Source organism: Meriones unguiculatus, chromosome 14, assembly GCF_030254825.1.
Source record: "Meriones unguiculatus strain TT.TT164.6M chromosome 14, Bangor_MerUng_6.1, whole genome shotgun sequence".
NCBI lineage: Eukaryota > Metazoa > Chordata > Mammalia > Rodentia > Muridae > Meriones > Meriones unguiculatus.
This window is the reverse complement of record NC_083361.1, coordinates 79,632,441-79,648,413: the sequence shown is the minus strand read 5'-3', so window position 1 is coordinate 79,648,413 and position 15,973 is coordinate 79,632,441. Positions and strand designations below refer to the sequence as shown.

Below are 15,973 nucleotides of genomic sequence, written 5' to 3'. Positions count from 1 at the left end.
GTGCTCTTTTAAAGGAAGAATATATGCGTGGAACAAGGCAGATTCCAACAGAACTGGAGTTGAGCAATCTCGTAGACATGCCTCTGACCTCAGAGAGGTGGCCTGAGAAAACCTCTAAGATTGAAGCCATTATAAAGGAAAAAAAGATTCTGTAAGAAATCTTTATGTAACTAAAAGCATCGGTGTAATTTCATTTCATTTATCATTCAATATACTTAAAATAGAATAAGAATAAAAGTACATAAAAGGAAGATATAATGAAAAAGAAAAGCCAAAGGCATTGAAGAATCAAACCATAGATTTTTTTAAATATTATAAAGCTCAAGAATGATATCAAATTTTAAGAGCATCTTCAGTCCAATAGGAAATGATGATAAGAATGTGTAACTTCAGTTGATATTAACTGATAGACTGAAAATGTCATAGCATCAACTCTGCAGCTGAGACAACCCACAGACTCATGAGAGAAATAAATATATGTTTAAGTCACTCATAAATAAACACAAAAAACATTATTTTCTTAAAATTTGTGACATAGGGTTGTCTTACTAGACTAGTTATGTATAATGTTCTGAGGTGCCTTTGAAAGGAAAACAATTTTATATATATATGTCTGCATATATAAAATATATATGTGTATATATATACATATATATGTATATATAATGGTGAAGGACAAAGCTGATGGAGATCATCAATCACCTGTGTTCTCAGGTTTGGGGGCACCACAGAGTGTAAAAGCCATGAAATTCTTTAGAGTTCAGTAGAGCTTTGCTCACTATATAACTCTGTAGTGTCTCTGCTATTATGTCCATCTTAGCCACAGACATTTGAGATTCCAAGTAATTAAACAATTTTGCTCAGGTCATAGACAAATACTTTGAGAAGGACTTGAGTATATGTTTGTCTAAATCACTGTTCTATTGATGGGAAGAGACACCATGGTGGGGGGGAAGAAGAAAGAGAAAAGGAAAAAAATGGAAACTCTTGTAAGAAAGGCAAATACTTGTGTGTTTGCTTAAGTTTCAGAGGCTTAAGTCCATTATCATTATGGCTGGGAACATGATAGCAAGGAGGTATGGTGCTGGAGAAGTAGGTGAGAGCTATATTCTGATTCTCAAGCAGAGATAGAGCATGAGTAGGAGAGAAGGGAGGGGGAGGGGAAGATAAAGGGAAGGAAGAGAGTTGGGGGGAGAGAGAGACTGACTGGACCTGGCATGGGCTTTTGAAACCTCAAGGTTCACCCCAAGTGATATACTTCCTGCAAGACCACACCTCCTAGTCCATCTAACCTTTTCAAACAGTCCCTCTCCCTAGTGATTAAACATCTAAATCCATTAGCCTGTGAGGCTCTTCTTATTCAAACCAGTACAGCTTTGCTCTGTCCTACCACAAAGTTCCACTCTCTACAGTCCAGGACATTTTATTTCTTCTCTGGTTAATTCCTGGATGCTTAGTTTCTCTCTTCAGAGAAAGGTAGGCTAGTTTCTTCTTCACCAATAAAATTATGCTTATTCTAACGGTTGTTTCCTCAAAAAGTCATAGAGTGTTTTCACCGTTGATCTTATTATAATCCTGATTCCATCTCAGGAGCAGCTTGTATTACATAGGCACGTCCCACCATGCCCAGTTTAAACCATCCTCTCTCCCTCTCTCTCTCTCTCTCTCTCTCTCTCTCTCTCTCTCTCTCTCTCTCTTTAACAATCTCTCTTTTTTTGCAAGGCAAACTTATTATTTTCTTTTTGTTGATATTCATGTGGAGCATTTCTTGTCTACATATATTAAAGATTTTAGATTCAGAATATCCTCCAATGATGAACCTGACTCTGTAGAACTTTCCTCTGTCAATTCAAGTGTACATGATCACATAATCACATAAACCTTATCTGATGTTCATAGAAATTTACCAGCAATTAGACTACATGATACAAAAATGTTTTCAAATGCTGGGTCTTTCTGCTTTTAAAGTTAATTCTAATACTAACATAATCAACTAACTGCAAGTATTTTCTTTAGTCTATGCAGTTAAAAAAAACAGGATTAAACATAAAATTTGGGAAACATGTTAAGAAATTTTAAGTATTGAAGAGATTAATTATTAAGACTATAAGGTATAAAACAAGAAAATTGTGATATCACAAAATAGATGTTAAAATATTTAGGCAAATAAGATTATTTATTTAAAAATTAGAACAGCTTTTCTTTTTTTATATTGAGAAATTAGAAGTGAGAAAGAATTTTAACATTTATTCCAGAGCTCTCATTTTGTTCAAAAAAAAAAAAAACTAACCAGTTATAAGATTCTGATTCCAAAGAAAATATTTCCAAATGAGAATTATGAGAAAATAAAAGCATATGATTAAATGTGACTATGGTCCCTCATCATATAAAAGGTTATATAAAAATACTTTTTGAACAGTATGAAATAAACCTGTTAAATGTGAATAAGAATAATAAACATCTATGGGTGGATAACTGCACAATTAATGGACGTTTTGGGCACAGCTTTGAAACATTTGTGTCACTATCTTAAGATGTTTTTGGAAGTTCTATGAGTAACTTTCAACTTAAAATTATGTTCTACCCACCTATCACATCATGATTTCTCATTATTCTCTAAATCAGAAAGTCAATCTCAGTTCTTCACACAGGACTCAAACTTACTCGATCTAAAACTGACAGCAGGCCTGAGCCTGTCTGAAAACAAGAAAAAACAAAACAAAGTTGTACAGAATTCTCCACTAACGAATTATATTATTTTTTCTAAAATTCCATTGGCCTTCTAAAAAAAATATAGTAAAGAAGATAAAATAATTATCCTGACTCACTTTGATATGCTGATAAAACAATCTTAAAACTCAGTCATCTCTTTGATGTTCAATCATTGGATCAGACAATATGAAGTAGTATGACTTGCTGAAGCCAGAGTTTTGTTTAGTGTGTGTCAATTTCCCTTTAATTTGTTCAAAATATACTTTGTGCTTGCTATGTGATTGGCCAATAAACTTGACTGGAAAATGTGAAAATGGAGGCGAGAACACTCATATCTAAGAAATTCATTATCTAAGAAATCAGGAAATGATAACCTACCCTGTTTAATGAAATTACTGTTATATAATAATGAGAATATTCAACACTCAATTTATTTTTTAAAAAAATGATAAATTAATTTGGACTTTCTAACACAACTTAACTTCTGACTTGCTGCAGTATATTGTGGATACATTAGCATACTGTAGGTCTTCCTGGTAAATTGAATATTTTTGAAAATTATGTTACCATATTGCTCCATTTTTTTAGAAACATGTGTCCACTATTCTACATCATGGAATATCTTTTATTCTTTTGCATTATTTTTAGCCTCAAGTCTTTTGGAATTTCTAAACGTTATTGCATCTTGTTTTATAATCTTTGCTTTTAATTTTAATGACATACTTTAAAAATTAGGCCATAGAGAGTGTACAACAGAAAACTGTGTGTATCACTAGACATGACCAATTTTTAGAAACAGAATAAAGTTGGAATGTTATCATTATAACCCACTATTCAAAAGGGATGGAATATTCAATTCTTGCACAGGCTGGCTCTGAGAAACCATAATGATGAATTTCGCTTCGCCTCCTGGGAGGAGCCTTGTTCTTTATCACTCAGAATTCTCTCTTTACTGTCCTGTTTCCCAGTCGGTGACCCTGAGGAACAGAGAGCACTGCATTTAACACACCAGTAAAGGGAATAATAGCACTTTTCTCTTTTCAGTAAGAAGAAATCCAATTATTTTTAGTTGCAAAAGGATGATATATTTTGGAATTTTTTTTTCATCTTTGCCACCCTTGTAATTAATGCTGCCACAGTACAATATTGATATAAGATAACTTTGGGCATCAACTCCCTTCCAGCCTTAAACATTCATTGAATAAATATGGGATTAAAAGTTCTGGACAGTTTGGATATTGTCTATGTTTTGAACTGTTGTATGCTCATTGTTTATATTTATTTTAAATTAATCTTATATAGTATGAAAATAATGAAAAAATATGGAAGTGTGGAATAGAAAAGCATGTGTTTTCTTCACTCACATCTCTGGAAATGACACCAGCCTGGGATTCATTTGACACATACTTTGACCTTGTCAATTTCTTCTTCAACACACAGGTCAATAGTTAAAAGCATTGTGAAACCCTCTGTTAGTAGGTTTCATATGACCAAGCTGTCCTGTATTTACTGTTTCATTATAGTACTTGACATCTGCTTTTTCTAAGTATTTTGTCGCTATCCAAGATCCTGAAGGATTCTGTTATAAATGTCTCTGGAGGACTAGCTAGAATCATGTATAGACCGTATAAATTCATGTCACTAGGGCATTCACTTCAGTAATAAGAAAGTGTTATAAAAACCACCCAGTTAGTGCATAAAAACATGAAATGAACCAAAGAGTAATATTAAAATGTTCTACAGATAGGTGACTTTACCTAGACTTACTTTCTGTACTGTGAGGTTTAGTGCAATATCTGGGGAATAGTAGCCCTGTAGCTAAATCAAAGGGATATTTAAATTTTGGTCCCGGTTCAAACTCCAATTAGTAGTTAAACATTGTTAATATATTTGACTGTTTTGATGCTCTTTTAACATTCTAAAGACAGTTTTCTTATCTCGGGAAGAAACATCAACAGTATATACAATTTCATGTGATTTATTTAAAAATAAGAAAATACTTCAAAAGTACCTAGCTATTCTACAATGAAAGTCACAACCCAACTAGGATACACCCATTGTGTTGAGATCTATCAATTTTGCCACATTCCATAGCTCAGGAATTCACATGGCAGCCATGATGTCCAGAAAAAAAGGAAAATGACACCCTGAGCCATAACAAGAGAGTGGAAAGTGAAACCTTGTATCTATCATTCTTAGCATGTTTTTAAGGAAACTTACTTAGTTATTATCAACATTGTGCATGTCAGTCCTATGAGTAATTTGCCTGTTCTTTTTACCAAGGCAGAGGCTGTCTTTCATATACCAGATTATTTTACTGTGTCCCCTCCTGTGTGAACACTTAGGTCTGGTCCTCTGATCATCCACAGTATGTCTGCATTCTGGCTCTGACCTTAATTTCCTCTATCCAGGCAGAGAGATACTTCAAATACCAAATCTGCAAATCTTGCTGCCTTGCATTTATTCGCTAACACTTGATAGGCTGCCGCTGCTTCTTTTTCAAATTCTTGCCCATTTGACGGAGACTTTCTTCTGCAAAAGCTTAACCAAGCAAGAGACTTAAATAATGAACAGCCTAGAAAAAGAAAGTAAAAGAGAGAGGAGAGAGATTTCTCTAGGATGTTTGCTGACTGCCCCTAGAAACCAGCAACATATTTTGTCTTTTCTTACACTATAGCCTCTCATTTTATTTTTGTTAAGTATTAGTTTTAATAAACATGCCTGAGATCATACAAAAGCAGATATCGGTGTCTTTTGACAAATACTAAAAATTGTGCTTAATATGAAACAAATTTAACATCTGCGAACCACAGCCTAGATATGAGTAGATATTTTACAATATCATTTAATTTGCATTTTCAGAGAGAAAAGACTGGTGCTATGGGACAGAATTAGGGGAAAGGACTTATTGTTACACATTCATATAGTACTTGCTCAAACTCCCCTGACACTCTCCTCGTTCCCATTCTGCGTCTTTTCTCCCTACAGCAAACTGAAAATACAATTGAAGTGAAATCAAATATTCATCAGCTTAAAAAGATCTCCTCACTTTTCTCCAGGGAACAGCCCCGGGGAGAAATGCGAAATTATATCACATTTTAGAAGTAAGTCAATAATGCTGGTATTGACTAAAATATTCATTTGTTGTATGTTATCTTTATCTTTCTAGAATCCTGTAATTTGTAACTTTAGAGTTACCGGTTTGCTTTTTAAAGAGAAAAATTGAAATTTTGCCACCTCTCATTCAACCAATTTTTCATTATAAAAACTTCAAAAGGAATTACCTTTACTTATTGGCAAATTGCCTTGATCTTTATTCTTTGGGGAATGATAATGATTTCACTATCCAATACTTGCTCTGTTTTTCTTATTCTGACCAATTTATTTCATGGCTATGATGCCTTATTAAATGTTTTTTTTTTTTTTCAAAAACAAACATCAGCAAAAATTAAGATGAAGTTTCAAACTCACGATTCTATAAGATTAGATTATTCTTGGTTGCATAAAATAATATCATCAAGTACACTATTAAAAAGAAGGCTACACAGAGCTATTTATTCTGTGGTCTTGTCTTAATGATAAATTAAAAGTTTTATGAAATTCTGATGAATGGTATAATCTGATTTTGCAGTATTCATGAATGTTTTAGAGCAAAAACAACAACAACATTTAAATAAATTTTAAACGATATCTGTGTGTTAGTCTTCAAAGCTAATTGCCAAATTAAACAAATATATCCAAAATGGAAAAGATATAGGCTGACTGCCTTTGATTGATGGTTTGACTGTCAGTAAAACCAGAGGCAAACCAAACTACAAGAGACAGTTTTGGTTTCTCAGAAGTAAAATGTGATTAATTCATGTAGATTACAACACAAAGGTAGACGAGTCAGAATGCACACCTGAGCCAACACTCGTGTTACTCAGCTGTTGCTGTAAATCTACTCCTGGTAATTATTTTAAAAATATGAGAAAATGTCTGACTCCATGGAGGCAGATGATTTGAAAGTTTGTCACCTACTGAATTATAAAATTCAAGAATGGATTAGTAAGCTTAGAATTTGCCTAGATTATAGCAAACTAAGTTATGATTATTAGCCTCACTTGAACATATGGAATGTGATCTGAATAATATGACTTTGTTTCAAATTTGATCTCTTTTTTAGAGGCCTATTTTAGGAAAACACAAGTTCCATAAAGATTTGACTGAGTCTTCAGTGGCTTAGTTCCTTACCAACACAATAGGATAGGGACAGGTTGAATCATGTATGCAGTCACGTTCTTGGTGACAGTTAAGGTAAATTAGTAAGTCAACAGGAAACTTTTGTCAGGATGTTGGACCCTGTCCTCTACAAAGTCATAGATGTAAATTCAGACAATATAGGAGACATTGGTTTGTTAATTTCATTAACAATTGACGCATTGCTGAGCGGTTAAGCAAATTAAATTGGATGGGATCCCAGGCTTGGGGTTGTCATGTATAGTTAGTGAGAATTTATTTAATTCAGAAAACAAACTGTTTATTCCACAGAAGCCATAACAGAAAACACGAAAGTCTAACTCAGATAGAGCTATGAGTAGTTATGGGAATTAAAATATCACTAGCTAAAAATACCATCTTTTTGCATCATTCCATAAATCTTAAATGAGAATAATTTTCTTGGGGTTTTTGATAGATACCACTAACAGTAAAATAAAAACATGTCAGTAAATTTTAGTATTATGAATATTTTGGTAAAAGGAATCTATGGAGAAGAGATCTTAACATGCAGAAATGTATTAAAGTCATCACTGTTGACTTAAACAAGACATAATACACAAAATATGTATAAAAGGATTTATAAACCATAAATGGCTCAACATGAAAGGTAATTATTAGTAGAATAATTGTTAACATTGCTGTAAGTTGCCTTTAATTTGTAGGTTAGAAAATATATGACAAATGTAAATATTGGAATATTATTTTTAGAAGTTTTCACATACACATTTTCCTATTGATCCTTATTTTTTTCTTTGGTCTCATAGCTTTATACCAGTAATAGTAGTTAATTTATCCATCTCTTTAGACATGGCTCTATCTATGGTGTGTATAATGATCTCAGCATTACTGGTTTAGTATAGAAGTAGTTGGAGGACAGAATAGGTTTGGTAAACATATCCCAAATTAAGAGTACAAGAGGTTTGAGACCCATTAGTGACAGTTCACTACCATTGAGGGAACTGTTAGAAAGTTTAGACAATGGGTTGATTAGTGGAATAAGGACTCCCAGCCATGGGTTCCCTCTTTCTGTTTCTGTATTCAACATAGCTTTCTTCTCCAGTGTTAAGTATGCAAAAATCTTCTAAAAGATATATGACATGTAACCTAATAATATATTTCCTGGTTATCCTTATGTGATCAGTTTCCTTTTCCTTGTTTTCTCCATATTTGCTCTGCTAGCTTTCATTAGATTCCTTGAGTCAAAGACAAAATCCAGTTTATCACTGGGCAGAAAGATACACTTGAGCATGCCAGTAAAGTTGATAACACAAAATCCCATCAAATCAAAATTATTCTTGTATTTGACAACTAAATATATTTTATTTGTTACTCTTATGCAAAATATCCATATTGCACATATCTCTTTTTCCTTTCCCATGTATACATGGAAAGCTACAGAACAAGAGTCTTTGGTAAACATTACAGCCTAAAATTATGTAAAAGCCTCTATGTCCTGTGATTTCCTCATTTTTATTCTTTTATGCAGTGTTGTTTTATAGACCAACAATATGAAATACACTAATATGATTACTATATGCATTGAGGAAAAACCTTTAATTTTACACACACACACTCACACACACACCATCACCACCACCACCACAGCACACACTTTTATATACATGTTGCTATATTTAAGGAAATCTGTACATGTTTCAAAACAAGTTGCTAATATCACAAAGTTAAGCTACAATCATTGTGAGGATCTGATAACGGATTGGAAAATATCAACCTAAAATTAAAGATATCAATGAGTACATAATCTGTCCAGTATGGGGGATTTTCATGGATATTATGACAAATCAGTCTGACTTGTTCTTTTATGTTATGGATGCAAGAAAAAGAAAAAAAATATTTGTTAACTGTTCAAAGTTGCACAGTGTATTCAGAATACCGGGCATTATTACCTGGCTACGTACTGAGAAAATTTATCATAGATTTAAGAAGGCTTTATTGTATACTATTACAGAAGGGTAGGATAGTTTTCTAAATCATTGCTTCTATTAAGTTACAGTGATGAAATATATATTTCATTTTGTAGTGTAGACAATAAGAGAGTTCATATGCCACAGTGTCACAGGGTCAACCAACATACAGTAGACAGGCAATACGTTCTCTGAAGCTAGGAATAACTTGGAGAATATGCCTTCCTGAAGAGTATGTAGGTTTTCCAGTAAGCACAGACAGCAACTGCGAAAAATCCCCATTCTCTTAAGTAAATCATCAAGGTCTCAAAATACCCAGATCCTTAAACAGGTTGGGTTATTTTTTTTTAACCCAGAGTGATTAATGAAGAGAATCTGTAAAATAATCAAGTTCATCAAAGGGCTAATTCGCATCTGTTTAAAGGACAACTGAGAAAGAATTAGACAAATGCATCACAATACTGAATAAAGGTTGGCTGTAGGTCCTGAGCCTTAACTAGGAAAATGGGAATTTAAATAAGTGTGAGGTTGATGGTTTAAACGGGAAGAAATAAAACAAGGAAGATACTAGATTGGGAGGAGGTAGCATGTAGGAAGAAGAAGAGAGACAAGTAACAGCAATTCTTTGGCACACATTACAGCTGCTTAGTTTAAAGCCCAGGACAAGACTGAGGTGTGTATTTAACAAATCAGAGCAGGCCTGACCTCCAGGTTTTCCCAGCATCCTTCAGCCCCTATCTCTTACTGGGTGTAGCTGACAAACCCCAGCCTTCTATTGTGAAATCTCTAGCCCAGGAGTTTAGGCTGCCAGTCCCTAGAGGCTCTTTCCTAAATAATCCAGACTTGTTGCTTACCCATCCCTTTTGTACCTTCACCCTCTTGGATGCTGTACCTGATTCTCCTCTCTCACCTTCTCCCACATAACCCAGCTGAGTCTGATCATGTCCAATCTGGATTCCCTCAGGTGTCCCTGCCTCTACCTAAGCTCTCTCATTAAACTAAAATACATTTTCTCCTCACCCTACTTAACAGTAGTCATGTTCTTTCCCTTCCATTTTATTTTTATGTTTTCATTCAACAGGCTAAACTTAAGTAAAGAAAGGACTCTATTTTTTTTAGACTTTCATTTTTATTTTTTTATGAGTGAATGTTAGATTGTATTATAGGACATTAGTTTGGAAGATATTAACACAATTACAAATGCATCTAGGAAACTAACCAAGTTCTACGTTACACTCTGCAAAGAAAGCCGTATGAGCTTATAAAAAAACAAATAATTCCCAGTCAAAATTATACTCCCAACTGCTAACACATAGATAGAAATCTCAATTGAGCTTTTATAGATTTCTGTGGTTGATCTAACATTTAATACTTGAATGTTATAAATTCTTGAATGTTTTTACTGTTTTTTTTTAATCTTTCCTCACAGAGACATGGGAATCAGTGCAGCAGTACTTACTACAAGAGAAATGGTTTCACGTTAAGACCTCAAGTGGACAAGGCATTTGAGCTTTGAGTTTTTAGTTCTCACACAAACAAAACATCACTTTCTAAGGCTAAGTTAGAAAGTATAAATTTTTATTTGTTTTCATATATTACACTGTATATATAGCTGATGTAGAAAAACAAACTTTAACACAATGACATTCTGTCATTATTCCTAAGAAGGAAGAATTATTCATTTACCCATGATAACTGTCCAAAAAAGAAAAATGTTCTCAGTATGAGAACAGCATAAATGAAATGGGTTCACCTAGAGAGATGGAGAGCTAATTCAAAATAGAAGATGCAAATCGGAACACATGGTCCTAAGCAGTATGTCTCAGAATGTTGCCTGTATTAAACAGAAAATTATGGAAATAACCAAATTATTTTCCACATAGCCACAAAATTAGTTTTGGTTTTGATCCATTTAAAATGCAAATAACCTGATATTTGATTACTGTGATATCCTTCACCTGCACTGAATTATTCCATATTGGAAGAAATGGAGGAGAGAGAGCGAGAAAGAGAGAGAGAATAATATTGTCCTATATCTTTGTGGTAATGTCACACTTATGACATACGTAGAGAACTCCAGTTCCTGAAGAGTCAGGCATGGTGCTAGAGTACCAGTGGGGAACTTACATCCTAATCCACAGACAGGACACAGAGAGAAAGAGAGGCAGAGACAGAAATAGAACTGTGCTTCCAGCTGTGAAATGGGCTAGCTCTATTGACTAACGTCATATACCAGGAAATAATGCTTAACACCTATCCATACTTTTCTTAAAAATAAAAGTTTACATACTTGTGAGTGTGCGTGTTTGCTTTTCATCCCCTCTCTTAGTATAGATTATATATAAATTCCATTAAGTCTGAACACGGTGCCTTATTAGATTATGTTTGCAAACAAGCTTTTCAAAATACAGTATAAATGATCCATGGAGATTGTGGAAGCTCACTGTCCTCTTTACACAGTACCTTCTGAATGGTGGGATATTTTAATGTGGGTAACACATGTGGCATTTAATGTATGGCAAACAACATGAACAGATTTTAAATGTGTGCATATGAAAAAAAGAAAACAAAAAGTAGGGATGAAAGGGACAGGTTATATCAGGCAGAAAAGATAAATTAGGCCAAAGAATTGTGTATTTGTAGCTCCAGTTTTCATTGTAAATGCAAAACTCTAAAAGAAAATTAGCAATGTGCCCCAAGTTGGCTGAACTAAAGATTTGAAAATCGCCCTTCGTTTCATTACCACCAGGTGGCTCACTTTCTATACCTTTGCTGGAGCAGGATGACACTGGCCTCAGCAAAACATTCCCAGAAGTTATAAAAAGGAAGGGGAAAAATAACATAAAAAAGGAGTTTTGGTTTTCCGTATTTTTTTTTGAGAAAAATTTGAAGACCTGAGTGAGGCAGAAGCAGAGATAAATACCCCTTTCTCTCACCAGTTCTCAGAACTGTAGGGCTAGACTCAGAAAAATTAGAAAAGTTGGTTTCAGACAGGAGACACTTAGAAAGACAGATGGAGACTTGTCTGAGAGCCATTCTGTGTACCAGTGCCGGCATTTGACATATTTCCAAGGTGTGCTAAATACCCAGGGAGGGAAACAGAGTCATGGGCAGGAAATATAATAATTTAAAATTAAAACGTTAACAGTAAGTCTAATTTGGTCTGCTCTGGCATTAGAATGGAATAGTTATGGGCTACGGAGATAAAAAGCACCCTACCAAGACAGAGAGTTTAACATGACAAGGAATTTTACTTTCTTGCTTCAGAGGTGGTTTTTAGTAATCAGTTCCTTCCCCAAACTGCATTTACTAGAGAGGATATAGTGGGATAGCAGCAGTGGAAGCATGTAACACCTTCCGATGTATTGCTATAAAAAACTTGGCCATCTGGATCTGAATCCTCTTCTGTACTGCATCTGTAGAACACTTCTTTTCTCCCAATTTACTGCACTCACTCAGCGCAGGCCTGAAGAGTGCCTACAATGTGCCATTGTGAGAGCTACATCATAATGTAAGGTAATTTAGGAAAAAAATCAGCTTGTTAGCATAAGTAAAGGCCATGGTTTCCTCAGCATTCAGTACCTGTTTGAATTTCATAAAAGCTGAGAGAGATTGCTGGTACCTTTCCTGCACTTTCTTTTGATTGGTCAGCAAAGATCTTAAAGTCAAAATGTGCGTGTGCATATGTGTGTGTGTGTATCTGTGTGTGTGTGTGTTTGTGTGTTTGTATGTGTGTATGTATGACATATATATAGACAGGCATATATGTATCTCTATGCAGCACTCCACGGCAATGATGGAGAAGAACTGAAGTATATGTGATAGAACAGCACTGGACACTGATATTTATTGATGACTTGTTTCCTTAACTAATAGTAATCATTATTTTTATTGCCTTATTAAATAGTAATAATCCCCCCCCCATTGCCAGTTTGCCATGCATCTTAAGAAATGGTATCAAGGCCGGCGACTTGAAGCTACCGTAGTGACAGAGGAGTCATCACTTCTAGCTCCAAACAAAATGAAATTGATTCCCTCTCAGCAAAGTCAGCTCTGAATGGCAATTCATTATGTGCAAGCAACTGGTTAGCTCTTTAACCTGCTTCACACTGCTACATTAGAGTGAAGGTTGAGTGAGAAAGACCTTGAAAGAAACTCCAGGAGTTTACCATTAGTGGATTAGAGGTGGCCTGCACATTAGAAAGTCTAGAAAAACAACTGAATTAAATTGTCTTTCATCTCTAGAGCAGGGGTCTTATTAAAATCATGTCTTTGGATCTTTTAGATTCTTGGTAGAGTTGGAAGAATTTGGCAAGAGAAAAACAAAAAGAGTTCTTTGTCCTTCTCTAATTTCATCTTGAAATCTATTCTTTCTTCTACCTGCCTTGTTATTTCCTTAGTTCTAGCTATGATGTGACATAATACCATGGAGAGATAAATACATGCATGTTCATCCCAAGTTTAGATGTGAATCAAAGTTTGCTTGTTAGAAAATATAAAGTTGTGCTTTCTGGATGTACCTTTTCACAGGACTCTAAAGAATCTATTTAGTTTGCCCAGCATTGAAACAAAGATATTATGAAAAACAGAAACAAAGATATTATGAAAAACAAAGGTAGTGGCAAACCTAACTGTTAAACTTACATTATGAATGGAAAGTTCCCACTGAGTTTTTCAGAGGGACTAACAAAACTGCACTCTAGAGCCATGTAAAGAAAGCAATTTTGGCTACTTGTCTATCCTCCAAGGAAGGAGCTTACAGGCAGATTTTTTTCATATAATCTTTGGCTACATGGTTGAACCCCCAGAGTGATATCAAAGTGGTTTCTTGACTTTCAAGATCAATAAGAAGTCTTGGGCTACTATCTTCCATGAGAACCTCAGAATCCATATCAAAAAAAAAAAAAAAAGTGCCAAGGAATGATGTAAAGGCATTTTCCCACAAGGACAACAAACAGAAACTCCGCCAAGTTCAGTACATATGCAACATGACATTGTACGAGCAGTCACACAGTCACTGGAACTTTTGTTTTCCCATTGCATGCTTGCCACAACTCCGTGAAAATTTCTTTTCTCAACTTACTACTCATTCAGAAAGTCAGAGTATTAACTTGAATACAGGACTGAGAGCTTGTGAACAATTTTTTTATGGTCATTCCCAGTCATCTGACTAATTAGAAAGGTTACTCTTTCACCAATCTTGTCCATGGAAACACAAACATGATTGTTGACAGGAAGGTATGCAAACATTTCTGAAAACTTTCTTTAATTAAAATTGCTGGTGATAGGAACACAAAACACATGTGGTTAAGTTATGTTATGCTTGAGATGTTACAAAGACTAGCATTATCACTAAAGCAAAGAGGCTCAGGTAATAAAACTATAGTTTTGTTAGGAGAATGAAAAAGAAAACTCCTCTGAGTAAAATCCTAGATTCTAGCTCGTTCTGGTAGGGAAAACACATCCTTAGGTTAAATTTTTACACTGACATGTTATCAAGATAGCCATTGCAGCAAGACAAACTGATTTATAACAACTAAAAACTTCTCTTCTTCGAAGCCACATCATCCAGGGCTATTTTAGAGTTAAAAAAAAAAAAAAAAGAAAAAGAAAAAGAAAAGAGGAAAAGACATTTGACACTGGAATCTTTCTGAGAAATACAGCAATTTGCATGAGTATTAAACTGTGATTCAGCATCTTTCCCTCTTGCCTCAATAACCACACTTCAAATATGGGAGAGTTTGAATTCGTAAGTTCCCAGAAGGCTGATACGTATTTATGCAGGCAGAAAGAAAGAGTATGTAAAACTCTTTAAATTACATGTGCAGAGTTGCATAACAATTGTCAACTAACTTAAAGGTTAGACTCACACACTTAGGCTAAATGTAAAGTTGCCTGCAAATCACAAAATGAGGCTGAGTCTCACATTTGCCCACTTGGAAAGATAGGAGGTATACCTGGAATTGCAGTCTGCACTAAAACTTTAATCAGAAAAAAAAATCACTGCTGAACTCTCAAGTCCCTAACTGCTTCGTCTCTTCCAGTGGAAAAGACTTTCTCTGCTAAAATAAATGTTGCAATATTCTCCATACGTAAAGAAGAAACTGCAAGCACCTACCTGTAAGGAGGTTAGGTGGCTGGCTGGTGAGAAAAGAGAACAGCTAGAAACTGGTTTTACCTGAAGCACCACGCAGACACCTCCTCAAGCTGACCGGCTTTTGGAATTGGTGCCTTCTTGACAGCAGGAAAACAGCTGGGAAGAAGTGGCTGTCTGCAACTGGATGTGGCAGCTCTCTGTTAGCCGTGCCTCCGAAACTGCTCTCCTCTTGCTCCTCCAATACATCAGGCAGTGCTGCTGGTCTCAGCTCAGGAAGCTGGAGATGCGATTGCTAATGCTGTTTCACTTGAGGGGAGAGCACTGGTGTGTGTGTGTGTGTGTGTGTGTGTGTGTGTGTGTGTGCACTAACTGCCAGCTTCAGGCTGAGCTGATGTGTTCTGCATACTCAAAAAGCTCGTGCTGGGTGGCGGCTCTTCCACAAAGACCCCCAGCCTTTTAGGGGAGGATTCATAGTCCACTGATCTTGCTGCTGGGGATTCAGGCTGAAGAGAAAGGCTCACTCTTCAATAGATTCAACAATCAATCAAAAAAAAAGGGGGGGGGAGATTGGATCAGCCTAAGATAGAGAAGGTACTCAGGTCTGGAAGCACCAAATTAAAAACTAAGAAGAAAATCACTGCTCAACATTTTACACCTGGAATTGATTTCTTTTCCCCGTTTAATTTCCTGTCATGAGCAGCAAGTCTAATTGATGAGTGTCTAAGTTAAACTTTTCTCTTTTCTCGTTGTTTGCAGAGGCAGCTCAGGGTCTTATCTCAAAGCCAATTCAAAGCACTCATTGCAGAGGTCAGCACATGGGGATTAAACACTTCAAGGAAATTGTGGTGGTTTAACTAACCAACTACTTTCCTAAACTAGATATCCCTTGTCACAGGAGGGATATTTGAGAATAGAAGCAGAATCTAGGTGGAAATCAGTTCTCCATTAAAAAACAAACAGAAAGAACCAAACCAACTAA

The 15,973-nt window shown here is 35.3% G+C and overlaps 1 long non-coding RNA gene across 1 annotated transcript in view; it reads right to left on the bottom strand.

The window, feature by feature from the left end:
• Positions 1-15,475, bottom strand: part of LOC132647262 (uncharacterized) — a 2,298,480-nt gene extending 2,283,005 nt beyond the window's left edge. The window contains exon 1 of the long non-coding RNA XR_009585629.1: positions 15,016-15,475. This is a non-coding gene — a long non-coding RNA (uncharacterized LOC132647262). The remainder of the gene's footprint in view (positions 1-15,015) is intronic.
• Positions 15,476-15,973: the final 498 nt, after the last annotated feature.